Consider the following 22,788-nt stretch of genomic DNA (forward strand, 5'->3'; position numbering starts at 1 on the left):
CCTTCCCCTTTCATAGCCCCTAGCCCTTAGTTATACTTTGATTTTATTTCTGAACCTGCCCTTGATTGAAAGATGCTGGCTGAAAATATTCATGTTCACCATTATTTCTGCCTGACCTTTAGTATTAATTCAAAATAGTTTTACGTGTATAAGCTTCACATTTAAGCAAGCCTATCAGCCATCAGGCAGCTCGAACTTGTGAAATAAACCCTTCATAGAATTTTAGAACAGCTCCTATATACTTTTAATGAATACTGTTGGAGTGGTAGTCTTTGGTTGACTATGTCCAAGAATGATAGAATACAAACTAAGGTCAATTAAAATAAAATTTTTAATGGAGCCATAATTTTAGGAAAGCTGGTGGTGAGAATTAGCAAAAGTGTGTGCAAATAATAATCGTCTGTAAGCAAAAATGAAAATTTACGCTGAATTAATGTAAACATGGAAGGGTAATAGCCGAAAAAAGTAGTTTGTAAGCAAAACCGAAATTTTTAAAATTAAATTAACTGATACCACTGAGAATCAGACAGTATATGAGTTTTACTGCCAACTTTTGCTCAGAATTAGTCTCATATTTATATTGATTGAAAATTCCGTCTTGCTAGAAATCCATTTGGCTGGCTCAGCTAATTTTCATAGTCTAATTAATTTTTATATTTGTAAATATGCTTACACATAACGGCATTGGAAGAATCGAATTTTGATGATATATATACAAATCTTCGCATAGCGGAGGCAATACAATAGATTATTCACGTCTCTTTTCCTCACCCTCATACGATAGAATAAAGTAAAATACCATGTATGTACTCGTATGTGCATATATATGTGTTTCTGAGAAAGTATGTATACATTTGTGCACTTGCTAGCTTACCACTTCTAAGACTGCACGTGTTAACAAAAGACTTAAGCCACGAACCTGTTGCAATGCAATATAGCAAATTAACAGATTTGCCATGCCCCAATGTTCAAATGCTTACTATGTTACTACAATGCGTTAAAATGAACTTTACCAAGTTCTATATGCTATACATACATACACTTTTATTTACTTACATTCACAGACACACACATGCATGCCAAATAAGTGACCGCAAGTGTGTCAACAATATGAATGTTGCAGTGCAGTGAAGAGAAAGTTGTTTTGCGCGCGTTTATGGTGATTGTTCTGTATGTCGCCAGAAAATACACAAGTACAAATTCAACACACACTATGTTAACTTTTTGTGTGTAAAATTTAAAAAATTTACATTTACTTAACACACCTAAAAATAATTAATATTTGAAATGATTACAGTAATAAGAGCGATGTATGAACGTCCTTGGAAGTGGAACGTAAAACGTCAACGCAGAAATTGCCATAAACTTAAAGTGTAAAATAAAACATAGTGAAATAATAGCATTTTTAGTCGGCCAATCCCTTGGCTACGTATCATATTTTGCGTAAAATAAATAAACAACAGCATAAAATTTATTGAGAAAACTGCAATCGACAAATATACTGAAATACTATGCGCCAGGTTTCAGTAAATTCACGAGTATGCTTGTGTGAGTTGCAAAAAATTAGTACGCCAGATGAATTCAAAAAAGACGACAAGTGGTGGAAAATCGCCAATACGAGTATATAGGTACTTGTAGATGTATGCATGGTGTAAAAATCTTGTAATGGCAGCTCATGTTTTCGATTTCAGTACGCTACTCGAATGACTGGAACGTTGAATTACCTTTCATAGTTTCATAGCTGGACGCATACAAATGTATAGCACAATGTAATGCTCTGTGCGATTGCATTTATTATCTGTGTACCTGTGTACCTGTTGAAATGGCTCAGTGGCGTCGAAGTTACATTCAAGTGGTGCAAGTTAGGCAACATACTTAAACTAACATGATACTTATTTCGGCATAAATGAACATACACACTCATATACAAATTTATATATAATATTTAATCACACAAACAAACAAATAATGAATATAAACATATTTTTACCCCCATCGGCTATTGCTACTGCTGCTGTAGAAAATCAAGTAGCTGAAAATACCACAAGCGGAATTGGTTTTTATGAGTACTTCCTGCTTCGGTAAATAAATAAAAACTAAAATATAGCGGAAATTAAAAAATCTTCCAAATAAAAGATTTTGTTCGCACCTATTTGCGTGTGTCTGAGTGTGTGGCTTTAACCCATTTTGGCTATGAATTACTTGAATAATAACACTTGATTAACTTAATTACAGCTCATTTTTGAAAAAATAAATAGCAATCGCAAAGTTTTTGTTATTTTGTGTGCTAAACAAATTTTTTCCCTGTTTATTTACTTTTTTGTTCATTTCTTTGCTTTTGAGTAATTTAATGCACATTGTTCTGTTATTTTAATTTCTGATTACGATTTCCGATAAAAATTTCGTTAGCTTTAGTTTTTTGTCAAGGCAAGACCAGCAGCAGTTTGTCGTACAATGGAAAAGTTGAGAAAACAAGAGTCTTTAAAAAACATTAGAAGTATGTAAATAACGCATTTGACCTTAGTTCAACAGCATAAGCAAGGTGTAAGATTATTTTACCTCTTTTGACAACTAAGTACCCATTGTTGTGTTGGCCTATTGCTGTAATTTATACGCGAATCGAAATTTATGTCCATGCAGATGGAATATCAACGGAGTGACTCACAAATACTATCAAATATTTGTGAAAAGAAAAACAACCGAACATTTTTAAGTTTTTACATTTTTTAAATTTAAAATTACTTAACTGTGTTATATATTAAACGGCATTACAACAATATTGAGAATAACTTAATTTATTTGAAAACAATCCATGACAATGTATTGGTTGAAAGAAGTTTTACTTTATTTATACTGCACATACAAAGTGTGCCCTGCCATATCCGCTTCCAAGTAGTTGTAATTAATGCACGAAGTCACTTATTTTTTAGTAATAAACTCAACGATTGCGTTCCAATATCTCAACCAACAAGAGATTTTTTTTTAAATTGTTTTTAAATAAAATCAGAACAAGTTTAATCCCATCCTATCTAATTCTTCGCACATATTTAATTTAATTTAGGTCAAGTAAGATACTTCGCGCCGTTTTTAAGCTCTGCAGAAAATTAAAAATTGAATTTATGTCCGGAAATTGAATATGCCTTTTTTTCCATGTTCATTCCGCTTAGGGACATATAGCTTCGATAAGACTCTTCCACCATACACGGTTCTGTTCTTCGGCCGATCTCAACCTCTACTACCTTATGAATTCCAGTCCGTAGTTGGTTTCGTGATGCCATCTGGTGGTTTTCTAAGCGAGTGACCTATATATCGCCGCTTTCTGCGTTTGATTTGCCAAAGGATAGGTTCCTCATTTGTTGATCTCCACAGCTCGTCGTTGCTGGTGGTGTTCGACTAGAATATTCTAAAGAAGCCTTCAACAATTTCCACGAGGCACCTGTCAACCATTATACTTATGTCTTGCTTTATTGTGTTTGAGTCTCATAGTCTTCGTTTTGGTGATGCTGACTTGCAATCCGACAGCCCAGGCACGCTGGCTAGTCTAGTGACTAGCCCGCCTTCGCTGGCATGTCTGTGAGAAGGAGCCAGATGTCATCGGTGAAGTTCAGGTGCTCAATATATCTGCTGAAACTCCATGTGATGCCTTTATTGTGCAGTTTAATTGGCTCATGACGTCAAAGGGAGACGGGGCGACAGGGGACAACCGTGACTCACATCTGCGTTGGTGGTGAATGGGTCTTTGATATCGCCATTGTGAATCACTGCCAGCTTGAAGTTCTCATAAAGGACTCTAATAGTCCATTGTAACACCTCAATTCTCTTAGTTTTAATCCAAACGGTAGCTATTCCACCAGTGTTTTTAATATTATTAGCAAGTTAGAGGATAGCATCTGTAAAGCTTACTAGCCCATTTTTGTGTTGTCTGCAGCTGTCTTGCTTTCACTGATCCTCTTACTATGTCCGATCTCTTTTGTGCTAACACATCCCAAAAACTTTACACCAAGAGCTTATGCTTTTACTCTCCTTCCCTAAAAAGAAAAATGGGACGCCGTACAGGATATTTCTATGCCATATTTCTAATAAGACGGACCTCATAAGAACTGTATAAAGTATGCCCTTTGTTCGCCGAGAGAAGACTTTACTGCATTATTGAATACGAAGTCCAAAGTAGTACTTTTTAAAATGCGGTTGAAGGCCAACATTGTGATTTCCAAGTAAACGAAGTTCTTAACTGCTTCAGCAGATATTTATGACCTCGTGTTAATAATGATTTCTTCGCTTTGGCTCTTCCCTTTAAATCAGCAACTGTTTAAGTTCTCCTTTTGGTTTCAGTACGCAAGCTGATGATTTCTGCATCCTCCGTCATAATCAATAGCATTTGTTCCTGTTGAGTAACACTTTTGTAAGGCTATTGGACTGTGTATTTAAAATCTTATTTATATATTTACTTGAAGCATATTTATAAATATTCACATGACAAAATCAAAGCAACTAGCAGCATAAGCTGTTGGGCTGAATTTACCTCTATGCTTAATTTGAAGTTTTTCATTTATCATTTTAACCATTGTCTCTTTTTCGCTATTTTTTGAATGAATTGTTTTGCTGATTTTTTAATAATACTCTGTTTTTTAAATGCGGTTCTCTGTGTTAGAAATCCAAAAAGATCTCAACAACGAATTATTTTGAAAATCAATAGATAAATATCCGATGAGTGAGATTAGTGCAATAAATAGCTCGCTTAAGACAAAAGTATCATCACCCAATAAGCTATACACTGCTAACGAGTAGTTCGGCCTGGCACATCATCAAAATAAGGAGAAAATCAAATGATTAGCAGGACAATAGAACTCTGAAGTGATGCCTTTGACTGCCTGAGTAAAATATGTATTCATATGTTACAATAAATATGTCGCACTATCGACTCTTATCGACCCACTTATTATTCATAAAGTTTTGTTATAAATTTAATAACATAATGATTACAAAAAATAAAAATATGCGAGACTTTTCTTAACCAATTATTTAAACCCAATCTAACCTTGCGTGGAATTATGCGAGTTTTTCAAATATAAATATTTAATTTATACTTTGCCCTAAGCGGACAAATATTCAGAACACATAAGGCTCATGGCAATAAATAATTAATAAATACTTAATACAATACAATTTCCAACATTTTTTTGCCCTACTCTGCTACTTTCGCAACATTTTCCAATGCTATCACGAATTAGTACCAATTAATGGTCACGAGTATGCGTGTCAGCGTTAAGTTGCGCAAAAATGTAGATGTGAAGGCGAATGCAGCAATCAGTTGGTATTTAATTCATTAGTAATATGAAGATAGGAATGACAAAATTTATATACAGTTGGTGCCTTAATAAAACAACTAATCAATGTATGTCAATAACATAATCAATGCTAAATAAATGTCAACAGAAAAAAAATCGTGTCCAAAAGAAAATTATAAAACAAAAGCAATGCAAAGTGGATGGGAGTAGCAGACATAGACTATGGGCCAAAACTAAGTATATTTTTGTATTCAAATTTATTTTAAAATCAGCCTAAATTAATTGAAAAGGTGTATTAGCTTGATTTATTTATTGTGCAGAAAAAATATATTTTTCGAAAATAACATTTAATAGTTAAAGAGTTGCGATGCAGAAATAATATGATCGCGCAAACTAAAATGGCAAAACTAAACCTGCTCTAAGATGATGTTAAAAAACTTTGCCATATTATACTACTGCGTCTATGCGACATTAATTAGTATTACTGTACGCTACTCTAGAAATCAAAAGAAGAAAAATATAAAGATTTCTTAATGAGGTGATTATTTTAAAGTATTCGATAACATTAAAACAATTTAAAGATAAAATTATTAATGATTAAAAATAAAGTCAAAAGTAACACTACTCAGGAAGTTTCCTACTTGGGTTATATTTGGTATTGATGTAATAAGAACGCGCTAGTTAAAATTTCTGTCATATCTCAATTCTCAATGAAATCCTAATCTTCTTACAAACCAAAATACTTGCCTCGACTTTTGTTGGTGTGTCGACTGAAAAGGCGATGTGTTTTAAGTTCAACTGACTTTTACCTTGTACTGGAATTGAGGGGCATATCTCAACTCATCTCCAACAGTAATGTGCGACCAAAGCGACTGTTAAGCACAGTCGTCAGCAACGATTTCATCTAGCGGTACACCTAGGAAACAACTTACTGTTTCGATGGGGTTTTACCTTTAGAAGAGGTGTTAATTGAGTTGGTTTAAGGGTGCACGTGAATAAGCGGTTAGTGTCGTGCGGGTATCATTCACAAGCCGGATATACATATGTTGAATATGGGAGGGTCGCTTTGGAAAGGTAGAAGTTTAACCTGCTGTAGTATTCCAAACGTAATTGTGCCAGCTGAAGCTCTTCGTCTACAATCGGTGGGGTGGTTGGACTCCGATAATTACATTCGGTGTGCTGGAGTTTATAAAGGTGGTGAGAGACTCCCGATGCATGTCGTTTATTGTTTGCCTATATAAGTGAAGGTGGGCTTCCAGCTTCCTTGGTTTAAAATGATTCTTTGAATTCTATTTTTTATTTGTGAATAATAAGAATTTCAGAACTTCTTAAGTGGTGCTTACATCCTTTTGGTTAAGCTCCTCCTCCTATTTGTGGCATGCGTCCTCGTGTTTTTCCACAAATGGATCGACCTACAGCTTTAAGTCGACTACGAACGGCAGATGGCTTTTTGTGAGAATCTTTTTCATTACCGAAATACAATCGGAGATTTGGCGATGGCTAGTAGAAAACAACTTTTTCTGGGCTACAGTGGCCTTAAGTTTTTGCATTGCAATAATAAAGATACAAATAAAATAATGTCTTACAAAATGTAATTCAACAACGTCGTTTTTCAAAAATAAATTTAATATAATTACATATAAACAGATACTTAATTTTAGCCTACCTCTGTATACGAAAAGTATGAAGATATTGCTGACTTTATGCTTTATAGTAGCCGCCAAAATCATTCAGTTGCTTACATGTGGTCTAAAAAATGAATATTTATTAGTTCATATTGCGAAGCAGACAGTGTGCCTTGGCAGACACAGTGCTTTGAATAATTTTCTATTACATAGTCGAATATGCCTTGAAAGAGAAATTAGAAAATGCAATTTGCATACAGATATAAAAAATATTAATAAACAGGCAAACATATGTACAAATGTACATGCATATGTAATACGCATAATAATCTCACACAATTCAAGCGATTTACGAAAGTAGTTAGCTAAGAAAGTATGTGCCGCAGCAAAACGAAAGCAAAAAATCCGATTATGTAAAATGTAATTATCTCACGAACAATATGGGAATAACTTGAGCGTGTTAATTTGCTTGCTAAACAATTTAAAATCAATCGAAAATGAGAAAACTAAAAAGGAACAGAATGAATTTTTGAAATTAGTTAATTATTTTTTTATCGCTGCTGATATTTCGTAATAACAAAACTGCCATAACAATTGCTGCTAATTAAGTTTTAGTTGCTGCCATTGCAGCTATGCCAAATTAGTGTTGATTTTTTGTTAAATGAGTTTTACGCTTGCTGGCATTGCACTATTGGCCGTTAGCTTGAAAGGCGCAACCATGCTGAGTGTAATGAGTTTATCGTAAATCGCAAACTGCATAAGTATTAATGGGTAAATTACTAAGAGCGGTCATAGAGGCTGGCAAAAAAATTCAACTTTATAGTGCCGAAAAAAATTTCCACTTTTGCTGTTTCACCTTCAGTTTTCTTGAATTTCAGAGTAACTAATTTTGTTTTATTAACTCTTTTTGTTTTTAAATAAAACTTTATGTATATAAAATTTACATAGAAAGTTCACAAATTGACCGATATTGGTAAGATAAAGGTTATTCGTTATAGAAAGTCATTCAACTGTATGAATAAAATCATCGTTTGAGAATATATAGAAGTAAGTTAAGGAAGATGTTATGAATAATGATGAAAAAAGATAGCTTTAATTTTGAATAAGGTTTGGAAATAACAGAAACTTACTTCCAAAGTGATGCACTTATTAACGAGAGTTTTCAAACGAGGCGCATTGGCTATTCAATACTGGAAAACCCGCGAGATTTGATATACTTGTATTCCCAATGATCAGAAAGTACCGGAAATGCTTAAATTAAACAAATCAGATTTAAATTTCAAGCAAATTTATTTTATCTCCTTCAAAATATGACCCGTCTGAAGCAAGACACATGTGCCAACATTTGACCCAGTCCTCCATGCACCCCTGGTAGACCGACGAAGGGATGGCCTTCAGCTCCTTCGTCGCATTCTCTTTGATCTCTTCTATTGACTGAAACTTCTCCTTCCACGAAGTGGTAACTTCAACTTGGGAAACAAAAAGAATTAGCACGGGGCCATATCAGGTGAATACGGTGCTTGCACGATGGTATTTACTTGGTGTTTGGTCAAATAATCCAGCCCAATTTGAGCTCGGTGCGATGGCGCGTTATCATCATGCAAAATCCAAGAATTGTTTGCCCACATTTCCGGCTGTTTGCGACGTACAGCATCTATCAAACGCTTCAAAACGGGTAAATAATATTCTTTATTGACTGTTTTACCCAACGGCAGGTACTTATGGTGCACTTAGCCCTGGCAATCGAAGAAAACATATAACATCATCTTCACAGTACTTTCTAATCATAGGCATCTATCCCAATTTTTGAAAATACTGCCGAAAACGCCATTTCGGCTACGGAGCTAAAAATTATCGGCATTTTGTGAGCGGAAATAGCCGTTATTAACTTAGGTAACTTTTGGATTCAACAATGGCACAATGATAGTAACACTGCTCCTCAAATGTTTGATCTTTTGCCCACTGTTGGCTATAATTCTATTATCAGCGTTTTGGTGATGTCAAATGGTTGTCTTGCAGTTGTGAATAAAACCCATTTGTCTTTGCTGTTGTGAGTTTGCGATATACGGGCTACCTAGAAACAAACCGGTCCTATAACAGGAATATCAGTAAAGCAATTTGTGAGTTAGAGCCAGAAATCGACAACGTGGTCTTTAAAAATTGACTTGATAAAGGAACTATCGGCTATTTATATATCACAATTCGTTAAAGCATCTACTCTTTCTATTAAAAGGCATGTCTTAAATTTCTGATGAATTTTTAATTTTGTCCCATTGATTAATTTTTTTTTTTATTTATCGACTTTATGTATTTGGAGCAGCATTCGGACTTTACTCCGATTGGTGAATATGTGAATTGAAAAATTGTTCGAATAATTTTAGAATATATTCCAACCCTTCGCTTGACTATAAATCTACTTTGTTTTTTGGAATAAACTGTTCAGCGGACAAAGTAACGTCATTTGAGTCTTATACTTTTCCATATTCACAAATATGTCTTTAAGTGAAAAATTGATTGCCTTCATTTAGTATTCAGCAATTTAAGAGGAAATTTATCTTTTATTTCATTTCTTTTCGATTTTATTCCCGTCTACGATTTAGAAATCTGATATACTGGATTACAACTTAGTTAATTCTATACTAAGCTTAAGAATAAACAGATTAAAGCTTGCGATTGAAAAGTAATATCAACTCTTATGAAAAACAAATTCATGAATTTAAAACAAAGTTCGCAATCATTTGATTAAAATTATGGATAAATTATGTGCCTCTACATGTGTACTCCATGACTTGTTTTTATTTTTGAATAATTATAAATTCGAAAAAAAATTTTCGAAAAATTACTTTCATATACATAAGTTTAGGTTTCATTTATTTTATTTGTATTCTCTGAAAAAGTAAAAAATAATACAATAGAAATAAATAACATACAAGGTGGTGCAAAATTACTCATCCAATTTAGATTTTGAATAACTTTTTTTACTACTTATAGAGAAAACAAAATGGTTTTGGGGGATGGCAATTTTTATTACGACCTTTAGCGCTCTATTGCTTACATATACTGGAGCTGTCGAGTTTATAAGTGTCAAATATGAAACAAAAATCATAAACTTTCCGATAAGCTGACTAATTTTGCGCCACCTTTTATGCTATTTATAATATTGTCATTGTATTATTTGTTACTTTTTTAAAGAAGAAAAATAAAACAAATGAAACCTACTACTTCAAATTTAATTTCTAGTCCGATTTTTCGAGCCATTTATACCGGAATTGAATTTCTGAGGTCCGAATCATGATTTAAATTTTATGACCGATGCCGTGTTCCATCTACAGGGTGAACGATATGAAGTGTTACCAACTTCACACTACTTGTATCTGTAAAACAGCTCATGGCATCAACGTCAAAATTGCTCTAATGACAGTTCAATATATTGATTATAAGCCATCAAAAGCATTTGCGTCTCAGTTTTGTTGAATTTTTTGTTTCTGCGATGGAATTCAAACGTAATAGTATGATTGCGTTTTATTTGGTTGCAAAATCACAACCAGCCATTGTTCGTAAGCTCAGTCACCTCAAAGTGAATAAAATGTTTGTGTATCGCACTAGAAAACGTTACAATGATACTGGTAGCATTGCAAAACGCTATGGAGGTGGACCAAAACAGACCGCAACAGCGCCAGAAATGGTTCGGAAAGTGAAGGCTCGACTTGAACGAAATCCACGTCGAAGTGGAAGAAAAATTACCAAAGAATTGAAAGCATCGCAAGACAGCATTCGACGCATATTGAAAAATGAGCTCAAGGTCAATGCTTACAAGTTCCAAAAAGCACGCGATCTTTCACCCCAGCAAAAAAAAGTTCGGTGCGAAAGAGCAAAGGAGTTGTTGTGCTCAGACGAACGTGGCAAATTTCTTAACATTGTGTTTTCTGATGAAAAAACTTTTCCAATTGAGCAGTTCATAAACACTCAAAACGATCGTGTTTACTTGATTGAACGCTCATACGAGAATTTGAGCCTACGTATGGCCACTCGAAGCAATTTTCCATCGTAAGTAATGGTTTGGGCCGCAGTGACCGCTGATGGACGCTCCCCAATCGTTTTTATCGAGCCTGGTGTCAAAGTGAATGCGACTTATTTTCAGGAAAATGTTTTAGAAGCTGCTTTAGAGCCGTGGACACGCAAACATTTCGGTCGTAGACCATGGACGTTCCAACAGGGCTCAGCACCGTCTCATACAGCTCGTGTGAACCAAGAATGGTTAAAAAATCATATTCCACACTTCATTTCGTCCACACAATGGCTTTCGAATTCGCCGAACGCAAATCCGATGGTCTATTCTATCTGGTCCATTTTGGAGAGCAAGGTGAGGACTAAAAAATATGCCAGTATGGGTGCGCTGAAAAAAGCGTTTATACGAGAATGGGCCAAAATACCTGAAGATCACATTCGTGCAGCATTTTTTGACCGTTTGAAGGCTATAATCGAGGCAAAAGTTGGTCATATCGAGCTAAACTGAATAAATGTATATAATATGCAGTTATTTCAATTTGGCTTTGCCTAACTGAAAAACCATTTTGGAAAAGCTATTTGGAATTTTTTTAAATGATTTTTTCACCTGATACGCCAATAGAACTTCTTGCCACTGGTGAAAATTCTTTTGATATCGCTACAGAAAAATCTTGAAAAGAAGGTCTCAACAACATTCCCCTTATGTACGTATATAAATAAATAATATATATTAAATATTTATCTACTTATATATATACATTTATATTTCTATGCTTCTATAGTCATATACTTATGTACTTATTTACTTACAATATATTCTTAAACACTTATATATGAATATAAAGGGGATCATTTTTGCTTTGTGTTGACGAAGTTAGCATTATACATATATAATTGGCGGGGATTCGAACCAACGTTCTCCAAATCCCGCGCGTAGGATTATAAGATTTAAATATGTGATTAGGGGGCGTGACAATTCCCATACAAAATGAAATTTTTGAGACATGATTTAACATGATTTCGGGTAGGAAAATAAACGCTCTCGGTAATATATCATAAGCCCATCGGTTTGGTTTTACAATATTATTTATTTTTCATAACCGGCTATGTTTTTTGTTTTTGTACATATAAATTAATTTAGTTTGTGTTTTTGGGAAATATTGACTCAACTTCAACGCTTAAGACATTTGCTTAACATTCAAAGAAGTAATCACTTGGCAGTAAAAAACAAGAAACCCATGTGCAAGTGTCGTTGGGATAAAAATACACTTTTGTTCCAAATAATAATGAAAGAAGGTATGGAAAATTTCAATTATGGTTGAAAGTTTTGCGAAATAAAAGCACGCATTTACGATCCCCTTATCAATTATTACGAAAAAATCTCTGGTATCTCGGAAAACCAGTTTGCAGTTCAATTCCAGCCGCTTTGGATTTTTTGCTGCATTTTGTATTTGAAAATGTGCATGACTGCAGATTATTAATTTCGCAGCCTCGGAAAGATATAAAAAATGTAATGTATATGATTTGAAAAAAATCTGCTGAAGTAAAGATGCAATCAAAGACTGCGCATCATTACAAAAATATTTATGTAAATATGTAAAGCTCATATCGGCTTAGTTGTTGTGGGGTGTACATAATGAATGATATATGAACACATATATGTGTGCATATTTGCATATTGGAACTGTTGACATTTGCATACAGCTGCGGGCATAAATATATAATCGCACTTTTTGCTGCATTACTTTTTAAAAATGGCAATGCTAATAACTATGTGAATTAGCTTCCTTGGTTATTTTAATGTATATTAATTGAAATAAATTCTATAATTTTGTATATTTCGTGCTTCCAATATAATAATTTTTGTATTTTATCACTTTGTTTATATTACAACTACAAAAACTTTATTGCATTATTAATTAGAGTTAACATTATATATTCTAAAATCTAATTATTGATAATTTATCCAGACACATTTAAACTTTAATGACGACACATATGGAGAGTAGTAACTTAACCTATCCGAAGAACTTTTATTGATTTTGGGTGGTTTTCTAATGCAACTTGCAGGCCAGCCCATTATGGAAATGTCTATTCTTGTAAAGAACTTTTTTCTGACAAAAAAACAAATTTTTAAAATACTATATGTTATAATAATATGAATTTGCATAGTCCAGTCTGCAATCGATTAACCAACTAGCTAGGGAAACAAAAACAATTCCAAAAACAACTCCCTTGAATCCAACGTTGCTTTTGATTTAGCAACACCAATTTTCTTGCCATTTAACAAACTGCTATTTAATCCAATTGCTTTTCAAAATGCCCCCCTGGTTTGATCACGTGGTAGTACGACCCAAGGATGACCGTCTTTCTCCTCACTACATGTCGCGCAAACTGTTTTTTAATTATATTGCTTCATAAATTATTCCACCTGAAAGTATGTAAAATATAATAAAAAAATAGCTATACTTACACTTGGAAGCACTGGCCTAAGCATGTAGCTTATGGGCTAAGCGGCTATAAACAAACTCGCTTCACCATCGCCAATTGGTTGTTGCTTTCACACACAAATTTTTTGCTTGGTGAGCAGCGGAATTCTCTAGTGAGCAGATAAGGGGATAAAATTCTCTTGAAACATAAGGTGCGCAATACAATTTATTTTCGTTACTGAAACAGCCTGGTTTTATAGCCGGGTAAAGCCTTATATACATGTAATAACCAATTATGGTTCAATGTTGGTGTTGTTTTGGCCATTGATGACGATTTTGTTGCATCTACGTTATTAGAAGTGAGTTTTTGGCAAAACGACGAGCAGTTGAACAGCATTTTGAAATCTTCAGCGAACTGTTCTCACCCAAATTTCGATGACGCGCTCTTGCATCAACATTTACCTAATGTACTCGACAGTTTTGGATGCATTTATTTTGCAAACTTATTTTGCATTCCATACAGTACCTCTCCCTCCAGCTAGTATTGCTGGCACCATTTCCACCATTTTTTATTTAATACTAAGTATTCAAACTTTTCATTGATTTCCTAAATGATATATTTTCCTATCCGTATGCCCAAATTTGATTCTCGTCCTTTCCATTTACCCAGATGTTTGTGTCCGTAACTGTACATTCATACATATTTGCTACCTGCAACGGTGCATTGATTAAGCAGAATTCTCTTGATTTCGGTTGCTTATTCTTATGGCTTTAGCGTTGAGAGAAATAAACTTGTTTGAAGTAAAAAATATTACTGACTTGGGCTGCTTTGCTTACAACTAAGTCGCAATTTCGCTTGCATTTTAAAGAAATTAATTTTCTAATATTCTTCTTGGTGTATATATCAATAATAAGATGTTTATATTGACTTTTTATTCATAAACGAGTATGATTAGCCATCATTTTTGTTGAAATATGGCTTATCTGAGTTGTGTTAGCATCTTCAGAGTAGCAAAGCAGTTTCCATTGAATTCTTGGAATATTCTTGAAATTTTTGCAGCGAATTTAAATATAAAAGTGATTATTGCACAAACGACTTGTAAATATATTTTTTTAGAAATAGCAAGTAGTTAAATCAGATTCTCTTGAACGTTTCATGTCATATTGTCTTCAATGTAATCGCTTTTGTACGAATTATTTGCCTTTGCGAGATTCGTACCTTGAATATCTTTATTAAAATCTTCAAGGCAAACTTAGCGTCAAGATTACACATTGCATTTGTATGTGTATATGGCTGTTATTTTAATTCCTAATTGAGATGTGATATTTTAGAAAAAAACACCACGTGAAATTCGATGGTTAAAGAAGAGTTCACTCGGTGGCCACAGAGGTCCATTGTGTGCTCGGGGAACATTTCTATAATTTTATAAGCAGGTGCTTAAACCAATTTGGACCTATGGGATCCAGGTATGGGGCTGCCCAAGCTCAACCAATATAAAATCTATACAAAGATTCCAAAATAAGGTACTAAGGTGCGCTGTTAATGCACCTTGGTACGTCCGCAACACCGATATCGAACCCGACCTTAGCATCAAAACAGTTGCCACTTCGATCAACACAAACGCTAAGTCTCATATGGTAAGACTACGCCACCATGTAAATAGCGAAGCCTCAGCCCTAATTGATCCCGGTAAATGGAAAGTAAGGCTGAAACGAAAAAAACCGCACCAACTCACGCAGTAGCCTACTTCTCGGCAAGCCTTGGACAGAGCATTATTAAATTTAGTTGTATTGCACAAAATTAAATCCAAATTGTTCGTTAGTTTATAATTTATTAACTAGTTACAATGTAACTAATAAAAAAATTAAAGGAATAAAAATTCTCTAATTATACAAGTATTCCTATACGTAGGAATAGGCGTAAGCCGTTTTGATCTGTGAGCGAATTCAAGTGGCACTCCCATCCGAATCCTCCACATAAATCTGTAGAGCATTCGATGTGCTGAATGGATTCCTTCAGAATATGATTAAATACAAAGTACATTATTGGATATAAGATATTGAAGTTTCATTTACTAATATCTTAGCTAAGAACCAATTTAGACATATCAGTATCAGATGATGATGATCAAAATTAACTAATTACTTAAAACGGTACATACAAATTGTCAGGATTTGCCTAACATTTACATGTATTTATATATAACATACCTATAGTATATGACGTGTGTAGGCTTCTCCCCCAGATGACGACACGTTAATCCCAATGTTAGTCTCCTGGTAGAATCATATTTGTTTTAAGCAAAGTGCTCATTTTCAATCCAGTTGGTTACATTAAAAGGACGCTTGCCCTCAAAACTTCTCTTTCAATAGACTTTTACCCATTTACATATAAAGATATTATATTTTTGTTATTAAAGGTGAAGATTGTAAACTTTTATCATCAGTCGAGTAAAATATTAAAAATAAGTATTTATTCATAGTTTCAATCTATTCTCGATTTTGCTGAATAAATACTTACAGTGTCTTCTGTTATGTTCAAGATGAAGATGAACAATTTCATCATAACTAGTATAAAACTGCCAAGACTCCGTTTCTAACTGCCCTTGTGTTGCATTTACGTTGAACGATGATTTTCTTTTAAATTAAAAGATAAATCATCTATAAAGCCCATTTTTTGATGTGTAGGTATTATTCGTGGTTACAGGGAAAGTCGTTCTACCCACTTCAGGATATTATTATTTACATCATTTATGATTACTTCTTTGGGTAGCTAAGAGCAAGCCCTAGTGTTGAAAATAGTTTGTTGAATTTTTTTTTGCTTAAAACTTTATCTTGAAGCTATTTAGAATTGCCAGGTTTGGTATTTTGACGATACCTAAAAACAGAAAAAAATTGAGCCCTTGAACTGCATAACATTTAAAAAGAGTGGACAAGCGATTGCGAAAAACAAGAAATTTTTAAAATTGTATATAAAATCGAATACCGCGAAAACGGCCAAGGGTTGGACATCATGTCATATAAGAAAATTTATCAGAACTTACCTAAATAATGTCCTTGAGTATTTAGGATGCTTTTGCGGTAATCATGTTTGAGGTGGTGGTAGTCATCCAATTTTGTTTTTGAATAGCTTTTTTTACTGCAAAACAAAACAAAAAAAATTATAATTTTGAGGAAGTCTTTGCGGGCTCTATAGCTTTTCCGTTTGTATATTGCAGCTGTCTAGATTAAAAGTGTCAAATATGATTCACGTACAACACTATTTTAAAAAATTATAACTCTTCTAATAGGGTGATTAAAATTGCGCCACCTTATATATTCTGAACATGAACTAAGCCGGCTTTCAAAATATCTTGACAACAACGCCACCTTCCGACTCTGCAAAAAAGAAGTTATCTCATGTAAATAATAATCGTACACATAAATTCTGAATGTGAGTCAAATCAGATCATAATTTGCGTTGAGAATTTTAATTAATTCTTACAGGTATATAGGGTGATTCAAGGATGATGCAGATGTTCGTAGTGGGCGTTTCATACGTAAACGACATGGACTAGAAAACTTGATGGAATAAAGACAAAACATTTCGACAAATTTTGTTATTTTTTTTATTTGTCAAAGAAAATTTGCTGTCTTTTTCATCACCTTGTATTTAAGTGAACATTTTCACAAGCTAATAACTAGTCACTTTATTTTCAAGTCATAAGTTCAACGCACAATTAAAATTACCGCAACATCGCTATTTCATAAAACGACCTTGTTGGCCTGTCAAATCGTTTGTTGTACTTTTCGCTTACCCAATAGTTCGTGTACAAGAAGTTTCTTAAGCGCGCAGCATGAAGCAATCAACAAAATGTCAAAACCATAAATTTATGCCAGCTACCATTTTCGCCATTGTAGTCGTCAACGTTTTTGTATGATTTCTGTCCTAAGTCTTTGTTGTCACGCGTTTTCGTGTTAAAGATAAAACCGAAAAAATCTGCAAGCTATAAAGAGGTTTCAAAGTTGAACTTTTATTAAATCACGGTTGGAAAAAACTTTAAGAAATATATACTCTGCTGGAAACTAAAGTATATAAGTCATGAAATTGAAGTATTTAAAAAAAAAATTGCTGATTTTAGGTTTAACTGCCAATAGAAAAATGAGAAAATTACTATTAAAGTTTGTGGTATTTGACGGAAGCACTTATCATAAATTTCGTAATTTTATTTTTGCTTGCAAAACCTTTTTCAAACTTAAATGCGGCTTATTAAAAATTACCACGACTTTGGCGTTAATTTGACAGTGAGAAATTGCCAGAATGACAGCTCAACTATGTATGCGCCGAATTTAAGCGATTTCAACCAAATGCCATTTAGTTGATATTTAATGTGCAGCTGAGAGGAAAAAGAAAAAAGAAAACACAACAAACGAGTATAAAACGAAGTAAACTGCAAGCTTTGGCACGAAATGTAGGAGCCTTAGTGAGGTTGTTACCAAGTGTTGCACACTACTACTCGCTACATTACAAAAACTTTGAAATGCTTTAGCAGCGGTCGTTGTCACTTCAAATGCTAAGAATTTCAACGCGAATGCGGTCGATTGCCTATTTTTTTGATTGATCAAAAACGCATTCAATTAAGCAACATGTTTTATGCACTTCAGGTGTTAGTGCTTCAATGTGTGTGTGTGTGTTAGTTGCTTCACATGAAACTTGTTGGCCGCCAACTTTGCTGCAACTCAACAACTACAAACACTTTCATACATATATACATACATATGTACGTACTCGTACGCTTTTATAAACAATAAATGGCGAATGCTTGTAATGCCTGATAGACATTTTTTACTCCACTTCTCGTACCGAGGGTGCTTAATGCCGTGTGACAAATCAGTGGAACGGAAGTTACTCACCAATCAAGCACACGAGTGTTCATAGGGTTTAGAAACCATTGAAGTGTTGAATTATTTTTCTATTAGAGTTGAATAAATGTGAAATTAATTTGTAGGTACTTGGGTTTGAAAAGATTTGTTCTTGGGTTTGTATGTATGTATTTGTAAAGTGGTTCGGCAGTGACAGTGGCTACTACAGCAGAGTAAGCTGTTAGCTGCCAGTGGCCAATAGTTGACCGACCGACCATAGAGGTGACTCATAAACATGTTTGGTATGCGTTTTTGCTGCCATTAGAAATTTTGCAATAACAAATACAGAAGGCGTAGTTCTGATTGTATTAAATATTTTACACCATATGCTGAGAACTCTAAGTTTATTGGATGGTTTGTTAAATGAAGTTTTATCGTACAGCCGGAATAATATCTAGGAACGAGGAGGCGTGTAGAGGCGATAGTGTTTCATCTTGGCCCTGAAGTTATCGGAACCCTCTATATTTTTCCGACAATTTGTTTTTATTTATTACTTATGAAATACTACGAGTATCGCGGGTTTTTTTAGCGGCATAAAGACTATCAAATTGATAACTATGGTTTGACAGCTGAAAATGACAAAATGTGTTGAAATTTCTATTCAGTAAGTCTTGGGAAGCCACTATGAATTGATTAACGTCAGATTAATGCAAATACGCAATTCAAATACACAGTTTCCCTGCCATTTTTTCTTCAAGCCCACACAGCTAGTTTGAGGCACTGTTCATTGGTTAATCTCTTTGGAATTAAATGATACAAATCACATTTAATTAAAAAAAACTATTTTAAATGTATACACCTTTTTTTTAAACCTTTAGGTCTTGCCATCTCTGAAGTATATTTTTACCAGCAATAGCAGACCAGTTTGAAGTAATTACGTTGGGGAATTGCAAAGGCCTTACCAATGGAGTATCAGAAGTAATAGAAATCACAGAAAGGTTTGTCATTATCTGCCGAGGCGCGACCGCTACTAAAAAATATTCAGATCAATTTTTCGTGTTTCACGCCCTGGGTTTCGAACCTGCCCACTTTCGAAGAGTAGTCACGCACCAACCCATTTGGCTACGGCGGCGCTTACCATATAATAAAAATGAAAATAGTACTTTAACAGATTAAACTTTTTGGATTCGTAGTGACTACCTGGAGTTTTTTAATAAACATTTATAGAATTTTTTTTTTTTACAATGTTTTTACTATGTTTATCGCATAGTATCTGTTTGTTGATAGTATCTAGTTAGACGATTTTTCTCAAACTTACATCCAGAACTTCGCATCCAGCACAAGCTAGCTTCTTCAAGTGGCTACTGGTTCTATATTTTCTGACCTCCTTAATATAGGGTTTTTCAATAAGGGCGGGTAGATGTTGAAATGGCGTTTACTGTGTGGCACGTAGCGCCGTCCCGCTGGAACCACATGTCGTCTAGGTCCATATGGTTCAATATGGGCCATAAGAAATTGGAAGGGCCACCACGTCTACCGAAAAATGGGCGCAATGCGCGCAACGTTTGCGTTAATGAACACTCATTTTGATAATAAAGTTTTATCATTTGAACGTGCTGTTCAATCGAGTAACTTGCCATGATGATTTGGCATAAGCAACTGAATAATAAACAAAAGATTTGACATATGTCACCAAAACAAAATGGCTGCCACAGGGCGCCAAAATCGACCCGCGCCAATTGAAAAACTCTTTATGTAGCTCTAAAGCTATGATTGTTCATTCGAATGTATCCAAAGAAATGTATATATTTATTTTAAAAAGCTCATTAATTGTCGCACATTACAATTTTTCCTTTTTCTAGTAACAGGTATGGTGTTTGGCTGACTTTATTCAACTCTGTACCTCTTATTAACTCTGCTCATAAATGGAATTGAGACCTTAATTTATTTTCATCTAATTGCACATACAAGCACATACATACATAAAGCAAGCCACACAAAGTCATGCCCTATCAAATACCAATAAACTCTTATACGCATGTGCATGGGGTATAAAATTGTATACGCATGAAACGAGTTCTTAAGATCCATCAAGCTTGGAAAAATTAAATTCTTACTAAGAGTTTTTTCAAAGCAGTCAAAGTAATTGTACGTAAAAAATTATTCACCTCAGCGTCGACTGAGAATTCGTGAATAAAAACAGCTGTTGAAAATCATCGAAAATGTTTAGCAGAACCTGACTTGTTGCCTATTTCATTGCCGTACATGTTTTGTTTGCCATTTGCTTGTGTACTGTCACTGGCTGATAAACCAAGGACAACTGCTATTTAGTTGCAGTCGTAAGCTGTTGCAGTTGTAGGTTGTTTTTGTTGATAACTACAAGCAATTACTTGACTGTTTCTAGTCCGCTTGCCGGCTGCTGTGACTGCACCCCTCAGTCGATATTTTTTTGTATTCATTTTCATCATTTATTTTTGAATTTTATTATTTTTTTGTTCGGATATGGCAACATATGATTTTTGCTTAACTTATCATCAACCATATCAGTGCATTGTACTCTAAAGTGGTATTTATGTATAAATATGTATACATATACATTAGGGCGGGTCAATTTACATGGCACTATATTTTGTAACATCGTTCACAGCAGATTCGGATGCTACATAAATTTACGAGCATAAGAAAAATCAGCGCATAACTAGAGCATAATTCTTAACAATTTCGAGGCCGTCAAATTTTAAAAGACGCAATGCTTGAGCTCACATAATTAAGTAATTTCATCTTTTTCAATATTCTCAATATTTTTCGAGCTAAAATTTTTTGCATTCATTTTTTATAAAAAACTCTTATACATCAAAGTTTCAAACTTACTACAAAATTCACAAAAATTTAAGAAATCTCAAAGAACGGACATCAAAATTTAAAATTTGTGTAACAGAATCTTCAAAAATTTGGTATGGGTATGAAGTTTCATAACCCATTTAATTTTAATGGAACATAGGAAAAGTTTAAAGTCGCTTAAAAATCGCGTTGATTTTTGAAAATTTTTTTACAATGATTTTTTTCTTTTAGAGCATATGTTCAAAATAGAACTAAAAACTGTTAAAAGAAGATTGTTATAATATACCATTAATATATTTAAAATAAATATTTATAATATAATAAATTTGAGAAATGAAAAAGCTCCTCATAAAAAGTATCTGCCGTTTGGAGTCGGCTTGAAACTGTCCCTCCATTTGTGGAACAACATCAAGATGCACACCACAAATAGGAGGAGGAGCTCGGCCAAACACCCAAAAAGGGTGTACGACTATACATGTTTTCATATATATGAAGTAAATTAAGCACTCTCTTGTGGTTCTTTAAATAAAAATAAAATATAAATTAAAAGTATAATTCAAATAACTATTAAATAAGTATACAAAAATAAATTCTACATGCAAAAAATTTCTTTGTACAAGTTAGTTTAAAAAAAAAATCAATTTTTTAGTATTTAAGTAAATGTAAATCTGCAAATCAACTTCGTATTAATTAAAGGTAGCTACTTTTATATTTATGTGCTAGAAAATGACTTTAGAGCTATGCTCTTATGGACTTCTTTTCTTACAATCTTAAGTAGATTCCGAATCTGCTAAAAACGATGAAAACTTTAAATAAAATAAATAAATAATTGATGTTCCATAAAAAAAAAATTACCCGCCCTAATTTACGTACATAGGTATTAGCGTTTTTTGTTTCTACAAAAGGCGGTACTGATATGCTTTATAAACCTGTATAAGAGGTACAGATATTTATTAACTACGGAAATGCATGTAGTGAAGCATCATAAGCAATGAAGCACAGAGGTTTAACTTCGCAGAAAATAATGTAATAAAAAAAGTAAGAAAGTCAAAAAATCATAAAAATTTAAAAGCGATATATAAATGGAAGACCTGAAATAAAATGTATAATTATTAGGAAATTTAGTTTAATAATATGCGTTGCGCTGCATCACAGTAGGCGGAAGCGCGTCGTATCCATGCCAACGGCAACATAGCTTCATCGAACATCTCTAACATAGATGTGCAGTTACATATGTATGTATGTATTTATATTGATGTGCTATGCTCATGCAACTGTATAGTTATGTGGTGAAGCGTAACTGAAATGTGGGTTTTATTTAATGAATTTATGCATAAAAATTGCCTACAATTTTACCCACTTAGCGCATTTACTATATTTTTCTTTTTTTGTTTCTACTTTCTTATTTTTGTTTTCGGCACGCATACTCTATACCATCACACTTGCTGGCTGCTGATGCCGTCGTTATTGCTGCTGCATTCATTACAAGCATGCGACTCGTCGAATCATTGTTATATGACGCTCAGCTCCGATTTTCATTTAACTTCTTGTATACATCACGTTTTCATCGTAAACAATTGCCTCTACACACACTTATTTCTTATTTGGCACTCAAGAGAAAAAAAGAAAAACAAAAGAAAAAACAAAATGGGCGCACTGCGGTTTGATTGCGTAGTATACACATACGTAAGTACGTATGGCTAAGTATTATTTGGGTTCATGCATATTTACATGCATAAATAATACTCATAGGTA

The 22,788-nt window shown here is 33.8% G+C and overlaps 1 protein-coding gene and 1 long non-coding RNA gene across 3 annotated transcripts in view; one reads left to right on the forward strand and one right to left on the reverse strand.

Moving 5' to 3' along the window:
* Positions 1-22,788, forward strand: part of LOC128862364 (probable chitinase 10) — a 72,653-nt gene that overhangs the window by 18,133 nt on the left and 31,732 nt on the right. The window lies entirely within an intron of this gene.
* On the reverse strand, positions 15,568-16,452 carry LOC128862365 (uncharacterized). Its single transcript, XR_008454476.1, has 3 exons — positions 16,395-16,452; positions 15,872-16,228; positions 15,568-15,724 (listed from the first exon to the last, which is right to left on the reverse strand). It is a non-coding gene; the product is annotated as an uncharacterized LOC128862365 (long non-coding RNA).

This window comes from Anastrepha ludens, chromosome 4 (assembly GCF_028408465.1).
Source record: "Anastrepha ludens isolate Willacy chromosome 4, idAnaLude1.1, whole genome shotgun sequence".
Taxonomy (NCBI): Eukaryota; Metazoa; Arthropoda; class Insecta; order Diptera; family Tephritidae; genus Anastrepha; species Anastrepha ludens.